Source organism: Protopterus annectens, chromosome 2.part0 (assembly GCF_019279795.1).
Source record: "Protopterus annectens isolate FY-2018-M chromosome 2.part0, PAN1.0, whole genome shotgun sequence".
Classification (NCBI taxonomy): Eukaryota; Metazoa; Chordata; order Ceratodontiformes; family Protopteridae; genus Protopterus; species Protopterus annectens.
In genome coordinates, this window is record NC_056728.1 from 1579110987 (window position 1) to 1579125854 (window position 14868).

Here is a 14868-nt window from a genome sequence, read left to right on the forward strand (position 1 = left end):
GAGTTTCCTCAACCACATAACACTGTCTTGACAGATATTAAATCATGAAGAACAGCCATATCCACACAAACCCTGTTAAACCAACATTGCTTCAAATGTAGAAGAGCAATATTTACATTCTGTCCTTATGTCTGGAACATTCCCCTCCTGTATGTTGGCCTTTCTCCACAATGTATGTTGTAAGAGGTATATTCAACTACCCTCTGTGATGCTGTTTGACAAACACCCACATGAAGTCCTGCTCACAGTGAAGGAAAAGGGCCAACATGCACATGAAGTGCTTAGTTATAGGAGTGTGTTTCCATGCAATTGGCTACAGGAATGATACCACAGCTGTTCCACATGCAATTAGCTAGTGGGGGACTGCAATTCATGCACAGGACATCAGCTGTTCATGAGCATCACTTACAAAACTCAAGCTGCTGCCTAAGCAAAGCAGGTGTACTTTTCCACATCCACCAGAGATGGAGTGAGAGAGACAGACAGAGACAAAGTAAGAAAGGAAGGGAGTAGGAGAGTAAGGGCCAAGCATGTTTGTGTATGATCCATAGGTGGAGACTAGTATCTGGGCATTATGACGGTTGTCTCTATTGTGTACTAAAGCATACTATCACATGGTAATTGCACATGGCTGTACACTTTTATGGCTGAGGGATTGACGACAGCAATCTATACAATGTTTGGAAAATGTTGGCCTTGTAATGTTGACAATGGGACATTTAGCTCCTCAATATAATGATGTGGCAAAACCTACACTGCAATGAATACTGTCATAACACAATCATCCCAGCACCCACACAGGGCACTGATAACACACACACAAACGCATACCAATACTGAGTTTCAAACCCCTACCTGACCATGTATTGTTATTACATTGTTATGCAGTTATTGCAGGTGCCATGGAGCTTACATGTTGGAGAGCTATCCAAAGGTATCTTTGAAGGTGAGTGACATCAGCAACAGTGATAATGGTGGGATAAGGAAAGTGTAGTACATGTGACTGCCCACAAAAGCAGGTGTCACTGAAGACACAACCACACTTTCTCAGGGAATCACACACATTATCACAGTTGACAGAGTCAGGATTAGAACTCCTACCTAACTAGTTTGCTACACCACAGTATTATGCAGTTATCACATGCACCCCAAAGCTTATCATGATAATATATGGCCAAAGGGTTGTTCCAAGGTGACTGACATCAGCAGGCATGCTACAGTAGGGCAATGGGAGGTACAGTGAGTGTGAGTGGTTTCAAAATAATCTCCACACACACACACACACACACACACACACACACACACACACACACACACACACACTTGCCAGTACTGACATGCATGGGTTCATTACTTCACAGGTGTGTAGTAGTTGACTGTGCCAGAAGGCTGTACAAGGCTAGGCAAAGGGAATACTGTGGCATCAGGCCACAAGACAATGGTCTCTAGTGTGGCTCAGGGGTGTAATCCCTGGCTTGGCCCACACAGGTGGGTATTATAGGTTCATAGGTTCATAGGTTGGTACTAGGCTATCTGCCCTAGGGCCTATACAAGCCTAGCCATAACAATTCCCTGCCTATTTCTTCCCGCACTATTTACTTCCCTGGACACAACCACACTTTCTCAGGGAATCACACACATTATCACAGTTGACAGAGTCAGGATTAGACCTCCTACCTAACTAGTTTGCTACACTACAGTATTATGCAGTTATCACATGCACCCTAAAGCTTATCATGATAATATATGGCCAAAGGGTTATGTCAAGGTGACTGACATCAGCAGGCATGCTACAGTAGGGCAATGGGAGGTACAGTGAGTGTGAGTGGCTTCAAAATCATTAATCTCCACACACACACACACACACACACACACACACACACACACACACATACACACTTGCCAGTACTGACATGCATGGGTTCATTACTTCACAGGTGTGTAGTAGTTGACTGTGCCAGGAGGCTGTACAAGGCTAGGCAAAGGGAATACTGTGGCATCAGGCCACAAGACAATGGTCTCTAGTGTGGCTCAGGGGTGTAATCCCTGGCTTGGCCCACATAGGTGGGTATTATAGGTTCATAGGTTCATAGGTAGGTACTAGGCTATCTGCCCTAGGGCCTATACAAGCCTAGCCATAACAATTCCCTGGCTATTTCTTCCCACACTATTTACTTCCCTGGACCCCTGTCTAGCAGGGCGACTGACGTATTCACCATCCACTCATCTGGGTTGCTATTGTGGGCAGCCAGTGCTGTGCAATGCTTGCCATGTATGTGGTCTATATTCCATAACATGGGCAGTGTCTGGGTTGTGCACATGTCCCACATGCATGCTCTGTGATCTATGGAAGTGTACTTTGGGACTCCGGGGCATGATGTGTAGACAGATTATCATCTGATGTGGCATTCATGACCTCATGTGGTGAGACCTGGATATGGAACTGAGGTCATGCCTGCACCTACATTGACAGCATGATACAGGTATTCAGTGTAGTTAGTGGCATCTGTCCATGCAGGGCATGTGTATAAGGCATGGTATTCCCTTTGTGGGTTACATTTGCAGACTTTACAGTTGTTGCAGGCTTCCAGTGGGGAACATAGCAATGGACCACTGTAAGCATTTATTTGCCTATTGTAGGGATGGAACAGGGTGCCATGTCCTTTTACTGGCTGGATAACACACCTTCAGTCAGGAGATGTTACACATACATTCTGATGTCAGTGGCAGTGTTGTGGTCAACAGGCTTGTAGTCCACTGCAATCACACTGTGGTTACTATCTGTGGGCAATATGCAGGGAACTACCAATGTAGTGGTTGTTGCCTAGCCAAGTGTGTTTGTGTATGAGACATGGGTGGAGAGTGTTCTCTGAGTAATACAAGGGTTGCCTATATTGTTCACTGTTTCATAATGTCACATGTAGGGCTATGGATTGTCTACACCAGCCTCTCTGCTGTTTGACATTTGTTGTCCTTGTAAGGTGGACATTGTGACATATAGTAGGTCCTCAATATAGTAATTTAGCAAAACCCACCCCACAATTCATCGTGTCATTACACAATCACAGCAACCTCTACATAGGATACTGATGACAAGCACACTCTTGCCAGTACTGAGATTCAAACCCCTACCTAGCTATGTATTGGTACTACAGTGTACTGCATTTATCACACTTGCCATGGAGCTTATTGGATGGATAGTGTCCCAAGGTACTTCTAAGGTGAGGAACATCACCAGCCCTTGTAAATACTGACATTGGGTGATGTAGTGGGTGAGTAATCCCAAAAATAATTTTACCCTAATGACACATTTACATATGCCAGGGGTGAGGTTCAAACTTCTATCTGACAACCTTTACAGACCATTATGTTACACATGTACCACATGCACCACTGACCTAACATGGTATAGGCTTCGCAACAGATACTTGTAAAGTCAATGATATCTGCAGGACTGTTAAAGTCAAGCTCTGAGATGTGTACTGACTGTAAATGGAGACAAAATCTTTGAGGTGCACACACAAACACTTGTCACATATGAGATTCAAAGCTATACCTGTGTAGTTGGTGCTACTACATTGTTCTGCATTTATGGCATGCACCACGGAGCTTATATGGCTACCCCTTCTCCAAAGGTATATTTCAAGGTAGATGACATCAGCAGGCTTGCTAAAGTAGGGCAATGGGAGGTGTAGTGATTGTGAATGGCCTCAAAAGCATTACTCTGTACACAAACACACAGACACACACACACACACACACACACACACACACACACACACACACACACACACACACACACACACACACAGTTTCACAGTTGACATGTCTGGGATTAGAACTCCTACCTAACTAGTACATCACACTATAGCATTACGCAGTTACTGCACATACCACAGAGCTTATAGGGATGATCATTGCCCAAAGGGGAATTTCAAGGTGACTGACATCAGCAGGCTAGCTAAACTAGAGCAATGTGGAGTGCAGTGTGTGTGAATGGGTCATAAACCATTCCTCTGGAAACACACACACAACACTCAGTCACACACAAATTTACATTTGACAGGACTGTGTATATGACTGCTAGATGAATAATGACTTGTACTGTCATGTTACACAGTTATCACAAGCACCACAGACACTATAGTGCTGAGGGCTACCAGAAGCAAATGTCTACAGTGATAGACATTGGCAGATCATGTGATATTGGCCAAGTGGATGTGTGGTGGGTGGGACAGGCCTCATGATGGGAAGCTCTTTGTACTGTCTGTCTCTCTCTTCCCCACATCTCTGTTTGCATATGTTTGACCTATTATAGTGTGTTGTCCTTGGATATATGTGTATATTCCTATTCAATGTGCCTGGAAAGCATGACTGGTGTGATATGTGGTGTGTGCGTGTGCACAGAAATCTGCGACTGACAGATATGTATAGTCCACTGTTGTTGTCAGACATGGGCTTCATTAAGTGTGGGATTAGGTCCAGTATGACCCTTCTGTATTTTGTTGTCAGACATGGGCGTTGTTTCTGTAAGTGTGGGAGCATGCCCAATACGACCTTCTGTATTGGATATGTGAATCCATTCCAGGTAGGTTGTACTCCAGTGCAAGCATTTGTGTTCTACGCCTACAGCTAGCAACCTATTTCTGCAGGATATCTGTAGACAGGTTGACAATATGGAGTCATAATGGGCAAACGATAGTGGGATACTGCAACTAATTGTGTCTGTGCTGCTTGTGCTACATGGTTTTGGTGTTAGCAGAGATATTCAGACATATGTACAGTTTTACACTGTGATGTATTATGTCATCGACTATGACAGATATACTTATTTGCTCACAGTAATTTCCTGGGGAATACAAGATGAATGAAGCTGTTTCCAGTATTGTGGTCTGTAGCCTATATATTTTTGCACACTCATGCCATTCTGGAGGGGGAGCTACAGACACTTGCTGATGGGTCTGTGTAAATGGTCCAGCACCTTGGTACTGTGGTGGGTGAGGATCCCATGCTTGTACATCTACCGACGTTAAAGAATGGCCATATCCTGCTGTGGCCATACCTCTCAGCTGTACAGATTCACACAGGTTACCCAGAGGCAGGGATCATATATCTGGACATTTCCCCTTCACATTGTGGTTTGCAAGCAGGTTTGTAGCCACCCATTCCTGGGTTTGCAGGCAGGACTAGTATGGGCACACATCAGAGCGTCAGACTTCACAGTCCCCATGGCGTTCATGCTTCTACCCCTCCCCCCATTATTATATCCTCTTCCTGACATGATTCAAGTGATATCTAATAAGTATCCCTATAGTTATGCTTATCACCAAGCAGTATTTAGGGGTTGGTCCACAGTTCATGCAGTAGGACATGGTGGATATGCTACTGGGATTTGTTGACATGGCCTTGAATTTGTGTTCTGTGGGCTTTGTTATGTCGTTATTTGGGACTCCATGAGATAACATACATTGGCAGTATGGGTGAGACACAGGCCTTTGACAGAGGACTGTAGGGCATTTGGTAGTGATGCAGGCCATCTGTAGCAGCCCAGTGCATTCTGTCACTCCTACAGTCCCAGGCTACAAGCCACTGGAGTCCCCTGGGGTGACAGGGTAGGTGTGAAAGGTGTTAATGGCAATAGTTTCTGTCCTTATTAATCCACTGGTGTGGATGCTGGCAGGGTGCTGCTTACAGCTAGGGACACACCTGCATGGGACACCTCTTCAACATGCTGTATTCTATGGGTATTCCCATACAGAAATGGGGGTCATATTGTATTCATTCTCAATAGCAGGGATATGACCTGTGATGAACCTGTGGCTGATGGTGGGGTGAGCTGAGTGCATGTGTGCTATGGAAGCTTCTTGCAGCTGACTCAAAGATATATGTGGGGCATTCCCCTTCTGCTGGCTTGTGCGGGGACATCAGCAGTTTCTCAGTCCTTCATAACTGTGCCTTTTGTAGTCTGCCAGTGTTTGGCCAGACTAGATCAGTATTCCATACTACACAAACAACTAATGTGCTGCTAACCTGTATGTACAAATCCAAAAGTGTGTCCATTTGACAGTAACATTTTATACACTCTCTGTCTAGGGTATTTCCACCTGTTACTGTGTGTATGTCTGGGCCCACATTCATGCCATATCCATCTTTCAGATGGTGACAGACATTACATCCGAACACATTAGTATGGATTACTGCTGGATTGGGTCTTGCTGGGATGCATTGTGTTTGGCACTGCAGTTGTCAGAACTTGGCCCTGCCATCAACAGTACTGGCAATAGGCCACTGGGACACAACCCTCCATGCCTACATGCTGACCACTTCCACACAATATACAACACACAACAACCTAACATACAGAGCCCTGCATATTGTACATGTGCAACAATCTATCCTGCTAATTTGGACAGCTCAGGTAATCTGTGCTCCACTGTTATTATACTCAACATACATGTTGCTACATTTCTACGTAGGATTCTGGGGGGAGGGGGCACACCTGACAACTGTAAACATTTGCTATGACTGTACTGGTATTTCAGGTACTCTGCTGGCTTCCATTTTGTTTTGTATTCTGACCTATCATGCAGACTATAGGCATATCAGTGTAGTACAGATCTTAGGTTTTATTGACCTACATTACAGTTTCAGACTTCTTACCCTTCAGAACTAACATCCAACTGCCTGACCTGTTGTAGTCTGTCTGTGTAGGTCTGAAGGGGGGCGGTTCTCCATTGCCATCAATTGGAAGCCTTAGCACAGCCTTTCTTTGTGGTCATCTACACATGTCCTGTTGGCTGGGACTGTTGTTGAGTATGTGAGCCTCACTGACATGCACGTGTGTGTCCTATGGACACACATTTGGCCCACCACATGTCCTGCAGTGGGATTTGTCACCTTGCTAGTACTGCCTACTATGCTGACACCAGTATTTGTTATGGATTTCATGCTGCCCATATAGGTGTCTACTATCTGCTGCCATCCCATTCAACCACCCGATTCCCTTGCATGCTCGCATCCATACCATAGATATAAGTAGCAGAACATACTACTCCATCCAGCAATTGATAGGAAGAGTGAGTTACTTGTGGCTGTGCCAGTATTGAGGATGGTGCTGGATGGCTGACTATGTCAGATGCACATAGTACACTCCCTATACATGGGTAAGCACAGATAGTGCCATGTTTGGCATCCCTTTTGCTGTATGTGCGAGTCAGAGAGAGAGGTGTCATTCCCTGGGTTCTTACCATATCAGTGTATGTGCTATTCGCTCTTTCTTTGCCAAAGCCTGGGCATACTGAGCACATCTCCTTCTGCCTACATGGCAGGCTCAGGTTGTTCGTCCTCTGAGTCAGTCTGTGCCTGTGCTGGCCTTTGCAATGGTTGGGGGCTGTGTGGCCCTGCCCCGTGCTGTTCCTGCTGTAGCTGCTTCCACAGGATCATATTGTGTAGCATGGCACATACAATGAAAATTTGGGTACATGTAGCAGGAGACTACTGCAAGGCTCCACCAGATATATCCAGGCACTAGAACCATGACTTGAGCATCCCAAATACACTCTATTATGATTCTCATTTGTGCATGTGCCTCATTATGGAGTTCTTGTTTGGGTGTGTGTGCATTTCTGATGAGTGTCATCAGCCACAGCTCCAGTATGTAACCAGCATCCCCCACTAGGTGGCCATATGGAATGTCCCCACTGGCAAATCTCTGGTACAGCTGTGTCATATGCCAGATGTGGGAGTCATGATAGTTTTCAGGGCTGCCAGCACACACATTCATTATAATGCCCCGGGCATCGCACACAATCTGGCAGTTAGTGGAGGGGAAACCCTTGTGGTTTATGTAGAGCCTACCCCGCTCACCGGGTGGTGCTTTGATGTGTATGCGCATGTATTCTATAGCACCCACTACCTCAGGGTATTCTGCTATTTGGTGGAAGAGAGGCATAATGCTGGTAAATGCCGCATGGGTGTTGTGGAAATATATGTGCTCACCGGCATGTGCTGACATGGCATGTAGGAACTGGTGGAGTATCCTGGATGCTGATGCCTGTGAGATCTCCGTGATATCCCCAGTTGGCCTTTGGAAGGTACCTGTGGCTAGTATTCTTAAGCCTATACATACCTTGGTATCCACTGGGATGGGTTCCCGTATGTTGGTTCTGTCTGTGAGGCGTGGCCGACACAGCTCAACAATTTTCTGTAGGAGGTCCCTGCCCACCCTATAGCACTCCACTATCTCCAGCTCATGTAGCTCTTGGTAGGTTACCCTGGGTCTGTACACTGTTCTCCTTCTCCTCACTGTGGGTTAGTCATCAGCATTCTCATCCTCACCACCTTCAGCCTCTTCCACATATTGATTTATGAGAGCAAAAACAGCCCCTATAATTTTGTCCCTGTTTGTGTATACCGGTGGTGTCGAGTATGTGGGAAAACCAGAGTGAAAGGTGTTTACATAGTTTATAGTAGTGTGCTGGGCTGGGCTGCTGCCTGTGTAATTGACTGATTCTGATACATTTCACCTGCCAGCTATGCTAGTTCTTCTTGATTACCTTCCTACTGCTGTTTTCCCTTCCCATCGCCTTCCTGTTTAAGCCCCAAGGTATGCTGCGCAATCCCAGTGCTCAGATGTGAATGGAGCTGCTATTTCCTGTTTTTTTTTTTTTTTTTTTTTTTTTTAAACCCGGTACGTGGCACGCACACCCATTTAGGCAATGTGAATACTGCTAGGCAGCTTCATACATACCATCTTCCTTAGCTGTACTTAGCTAAGGGCAAACACGGGCCACAGAGCTCCAATAAGCTTACAGCATGCATGACACACCCCCTTATGAAGTCATCTAGCTCTTAGGCTTACACCATGGTATTACTGCAACTACACAGTTGGGTGCAAGCTAGCACTGAGGGGAAATCTGTGATTCAGTATCTTTGCCCTCATTTTTCATAGAATTGACTGCATGGTTACAAAACCGACAGTCAGCCTTCCCCCTTAGCTACCACTATTCCATGGTCTTGTGTTATGCATGTCATTGACTCTTCTTCTTCTTCTTCTTTTGGGTTTTCCCGGTTAGGGGTCGCCACAGTGGATCACCTGTTCGCTCATGATTGGCAGTGGAGTTTTACAGTGTTGAGTTGCCAGCCCAGCACCCGACCTTCCACAGAAGGCACACACATGCACACACTCACACCTAGGGCCAATTTAGAGGATCCAATCCATCTACAGCATGTCTTTGGGATGTGGGAGGAAACCGGAGCACCCAGAGGAAACCCACGCGACCACAGGGAGGACATGCAGACTCCGCACAGAAGGCACTCCAGCCGAGGATCGAACCAGAGAACCTCTTGCTGTGAGGCGGCAATGCTAACCGCTGCACCACTGTGGCCGCCCTATTATGGCAAAATTATGATTTTGGTTTAAAAGCTTATTTCCAGCTTTTTTTTTTTTTCGGGCCGATCCCGTTTGTGCACCGCTGCCCTATGCTTAAATGGCTGAAATCGACCAAAAAAAGTTATTTTTTATAATTTTGAAACAGATTTTCATGCCTATGGCTATATATTTGGCCTGTGGCATGCCTAACCCTTATAATTCATGCATTTTTATGAGCTGTCATGCCTCCATTTTGTAGTTTGCAGAAATGTATTCAGCTACTGGCTGAATACATTTCTGCAATCTACACTTTTCCTGCACAGATGCCTGCCTGCTTCCTGGATCGCTAGTTCACCTCATTTGCATGGTTTTCAATAGCAAATGAGGTAATTAGCATACAGGGGCTGTGTCCATGCAGGAATAGTAGAGGATCGCTCGTGCATGTCCCGGGAGCTCATTCCTGGTTTGCACGTCAGCCATATTGCCTGCAACAACTCTTGCACTATTCCTGCATGCCGTGCAGAGCTTGTTGAATCCTGGGGATGGTTTAAATCCACAGAAAATACTCTGGCAGTGTAAGGCTTCTGTGCCTTCTACACATTTAAACCATTTGCCGCACAGACAGGGACTAAAGGTGAAGGAGTTTCAATCTATATTTGCATTAAGCAAAACTCTTACGTTGTTTAAACCAGACGATGCCATAGAATTTATTCAAGTTCAAATCACCATATACAAAGTCCCATTCCATATCCTAGAAAGCTATAGGTCACCGTCTGTGTCCCTAGAATCTGATAGCTCATATGTAGACCTATTGGAGATAAGCACCATTAAACCAATGCCTTATTCTTGGGAGACTTTAACTACCCATCTACAGATTGGGAAACATACACTGCCTCATAATTGCAGGCACAATAATTCCTGGAATTTACTAGTACAAATATGCTTGACCAGGTAGTGTGCACACCCACCACAGGTTCAAACATACTAGACCTGACACTCATCAATATGGGAAAACACATCCTCACCAGTGAGGTCAGACCACAAAGCTCTTTCCTTCTAAATAAAAATCAGCTCAGTAACCCCTTCACACCCTGCAACAGTTGGGAACTATTCTAAAGCAAACTTCATGCTATTAAGCAATAGTTTGCTAAAAGTCATTGCCCCTTCCAACCACAAGTTCACAACAATTTATGAGTAATTGCTCACAGAGACCAAATAGAGCCATGTGAATGACTGTAGAGAGGCTGCTGTACCTGATAGAAGTAAGCTCAAAGCAAACTCTAAAAACAACACTGGTAGAATCCTAACCTTAATAGGGTATACAACAAGGGGAAAAAGTCATGACAAAGATTAGGAAAAACAACTCCCATAATGATAGAAGCTCTCTAATTAAAATAAACAGAAACTATGAGGACAAATTAAGTCCAACACGACCAATTACAAGGTCATTTCTCACAGAGAAATGCTTTGTTTAATACTAATGATGACATTTGATGAAATTTGGCTTTTCTAATAGTACTGCTTAGCCTTTTCCTCTGGCATGAGGAAATTAGACAATATTCTGCATGTTGTTACTTTAGTAAGCCATGGGTTCAAATCTGTGATTATCTACACAATGTGCATGATTGGGAGTCTACTGTCACAGTGATGATGATTATTAGATGATGTAATGCCTCAAATGGGTCTGTGTCAGAAGATCGAAAGTTCAAAACACTGAAAATTAAAATATTTAAAATGCAAAATATCAAAAGCATTTTAATGTAGGGGCCAAGTCCCCCTGCACTCCCTGCTAATTATATATACCAATTCCGAGATTGCACAACGGTGGAGAAAGGACAAATTCCATTTTCAATATTCTGAGTTTTAGATATTTTGATTTTCAGTCTTTTGAACTTTTGATTTTCTGAACGGGACCCCTTCAAATACATGAATATCGCGCAACTGTAGTAAGACTTCTAGTATGTTCATTCTTCACAGTATCATGTAGCTTCAGTGGCAACATAGGTAGGTGATATAATCCCACAGTGAGTCACTGAAATTGCTGTGTGTCAGTAGGATGCTATACATGAATGACATCCACCACAGTTGAAATTTGTACAATTACAGTGGGAACATACCTCTCAACCATTTTCACAGAATATCCAGGTTTTTGCTTCACATTTTTGGAATGTTCTTCATAAAATGTGAGGTTTTCTGTCACCTCACTGAGGATTGAAGTCAGAAAATAATGACATACATTTCAGTTTTAATCTTCATATCCTTCAGAAAATGTATGGTAACACAGATCCTGTTATTCTACCAACTTTATAAGTTTATAAGAGCAGTATTTAAAATCTGTCCTTATTTTTGGGTCTTTGTTGCACCATTATTTTAGGCCTTGTCCACATTACTTACACTAGGAATTTGAGAGGTATGAGTGGGCATGGTCTTCCTCATCCCTTTTGCCTCAAACAATTGTTTTGCAGCACAATCGTACGATGTAACAACTTTACATAGAGTCTCACAGCTGTGGCAAGACTTCCATTGTGGCACATGTGATTCATGCACATTTTGTTAGCCTGTACACTTAAATAGGTGACTATTCAATTCCAGTAAATTATGACATTATTGACACCAACACCATTGCATCAAGCTATTTATATCCATTTTATGTTGAACAAACAACTTTCAACATATTTGGGGATTTCTTTGCAGTGAAGCAGGTGTTCTGGGATTATTGTGGTGCAACTGCTCCTGTGGCATATGAAGTAAGTGCTGACTTGTATAACATCTACACAAATAGAGTGTGGTTTGAATCTGGAAATCTGGGACCATGTATGTATAAAATAATGTGGACACAAAACACTGGCTTAGCCAAGCAACAATGACATTGGACTATTCACATTTGTGTGAACACTGACATAGGTACCTCCTTTTCATCAGTCTGACTAATTTATATTGTAGGAATGACCATCAACAATCTTACTTCAAACCTTGATTTCTATTATTTCTGACAAGCTCCATTACTATCTCCTGTGGCAGGTGCAGGCAATACATAGCTCTGTTTAGTGTGTAGTATGACAGGTGGGGGTTAGAATCTGGTGATATCTGTCTGTCAAATAACTGTGTCAGACAGGAGTGGATTAGGTAAAGAAAGCTGTTATGGCACACTCGGGGGGACACATTTTTAAGGTCTCACACTCCAAGTTAAAGGATCCATTCCCATTAAAATAAGAGAAAGATGTAATCCCTTCAAGAGTGTTCTGATGAGACAACCGATATGCTTATTTCTGGGGTGTATATTAAATAACCAAAGAGGCATTTCAACAAACACCTCTTCAGTGACACATAAACAGTGAACGCACAAAACTGAGAATGCTGACATCAGCAATTTCTTTCCCTGGGAAAGAAATTGCTTGTCTAAAAACAAAAAAATCATTAGAAACATAACAAAGTGGGGGGCTTCACTCCCCCACACCCCCTAACTAAATATACCAATTCCGAGCTCGCACTACAGTGGTGAAAATGGCAAACTTATGGGGATGGCCAAGCAATTTCTTTCCCAGGGAAAGAAATCGGTGTTCTGAACAATCGTAGTTTAGTGCGTTTGTTCATTATGTGTCACTGAAGAGGTGTTTGCTGAAACACCTCTTCAGTTATTTAATATAGACCTTTATTTCTGAGGTATCAGTGGCTAATTCCCTTCAAGAGTGTTCTGCATGACACAACCGACATGCTTATTTTTGTGGCATCAGTGGCTGATGCACAACTCTCCGAGATCTGCCCTGACGTATTCAAGACTGGCAAAGTGCAAATGCAGAGTATGTCAATGTTTGACTGTAAGCAATCACTGAATATGTTACTGATTGCTTACAAACATTATTTATTTTCCAAATAATAATGCTCTGTATTGCATGTCTTTATATAAACATTTATGTATTACTATAATTCTTTTGTTCACTGTAGAGCTTTATAGGACACAGGGGCTTATTTATCATTTCTTACTATATGGCATGCTGCAAAATTATCAGAAAGTGTGAGTGGGCCTGTGTTATGAGGCTTCTTTTTGTGCTTTTGTTGTTTAATTGATGTTTTGGTAGTGTTGACTATAATTCCTTGTGAGCATGCCAAGTATAATAATGTTGTAGATGTGCGACATTTAGAAAAGAGTCCATTAAATAATGAATGTCATGAGATATTCAATGTCATTTGTTATTCTTTCTCAAGACTTATTTAAATTAGCCTGTGTAATATTTGCCGATGTCCGCACACAGAAGTTAGTGATCTACAGATGGAGAATGACAACATTTGCCACTGGCCAATGTACATTGGCTGTATGTGCAATTACATCTAACAATATCAATTACTAACACACATTAATGATTCATCTGGGTGTGTTGTATGTTGCTGTAGTGTCATAAAGTTATTACTATTGTTTTTAATAAGGTTTTCTTCAGGGTTAGATACACATTGCAATATATTGCATTCACATCTGTACTTTAACACACTTATTCAACTCAACACATCAGGTGTGGCACTTACACCAGGTACGACACGTCATATCTTGTTACACACATGTATCACAGTCACAGATAATTCTAGCCAGACATTTGACCATTAGCTCTTGCATTAATAACATAATGCTTCCATGCCCTTTTGTTTTACTTGTGTCTTGAATGGGCTACCTAACCATATGTGATATACAGAAAACTATAGCCTATGCAAATTGATATACATCATTGCATTCAGAAACACAACCCTTTTGTCAAATGACTAACTATACCTGGCTTATATCTTGACTAATGTACATGTTCCCATACACAGCATTAGCATAACTCATTTTGAATGTATGCATGCAGCACCTGCTAGATGTGACACATCTGTGTTATGTGTCTGGTCCTTCTGTATTTTCCTGTATACATACAGAGCATGCATGTACAGTCACTAACTTTCTGGAACTTGCAACATGTAGGTTGATTAACAAATGCTTTTTTTTCATTATTTAATTACATTATTGCTAGTCTTGCACAGGTGACTGAGCTTCTTCTCAATATTTGCACACTGTAACAGGTGTTTGCACTGCTCTAACAACTGTCAATACTGTTTCCTCCATACACATATGGCAATGACAGCCTTACAATTCCTTAAACTATATGTGTGTCCTAACATTAATCATGTGGATGTAACTTATTACCTTTGATCACTCCCACAGCATATATTTCAATGGCACGCCTGCACATGTGTAGCTAGGCACTCCCAGTACAATCATGTGAGTGACACAAATATTACTGAGCATGTCACTGAACATGTGTAGTGACAACAGTACATTGATGATTTCTACTGAATTTATCTTACTGTTTAGCATTTACATTAATATGCAACATGTACATGGCTAATACTTGTTTAAAAGTGCAATACCCCCTTTCTATGGTTACAAGTGACAACAATGTCAAAGACATGTCCCTTTCTGATGTGCATGAGACAACAGCTGTAATGTTCATTTATTTTTGTTTAAACAT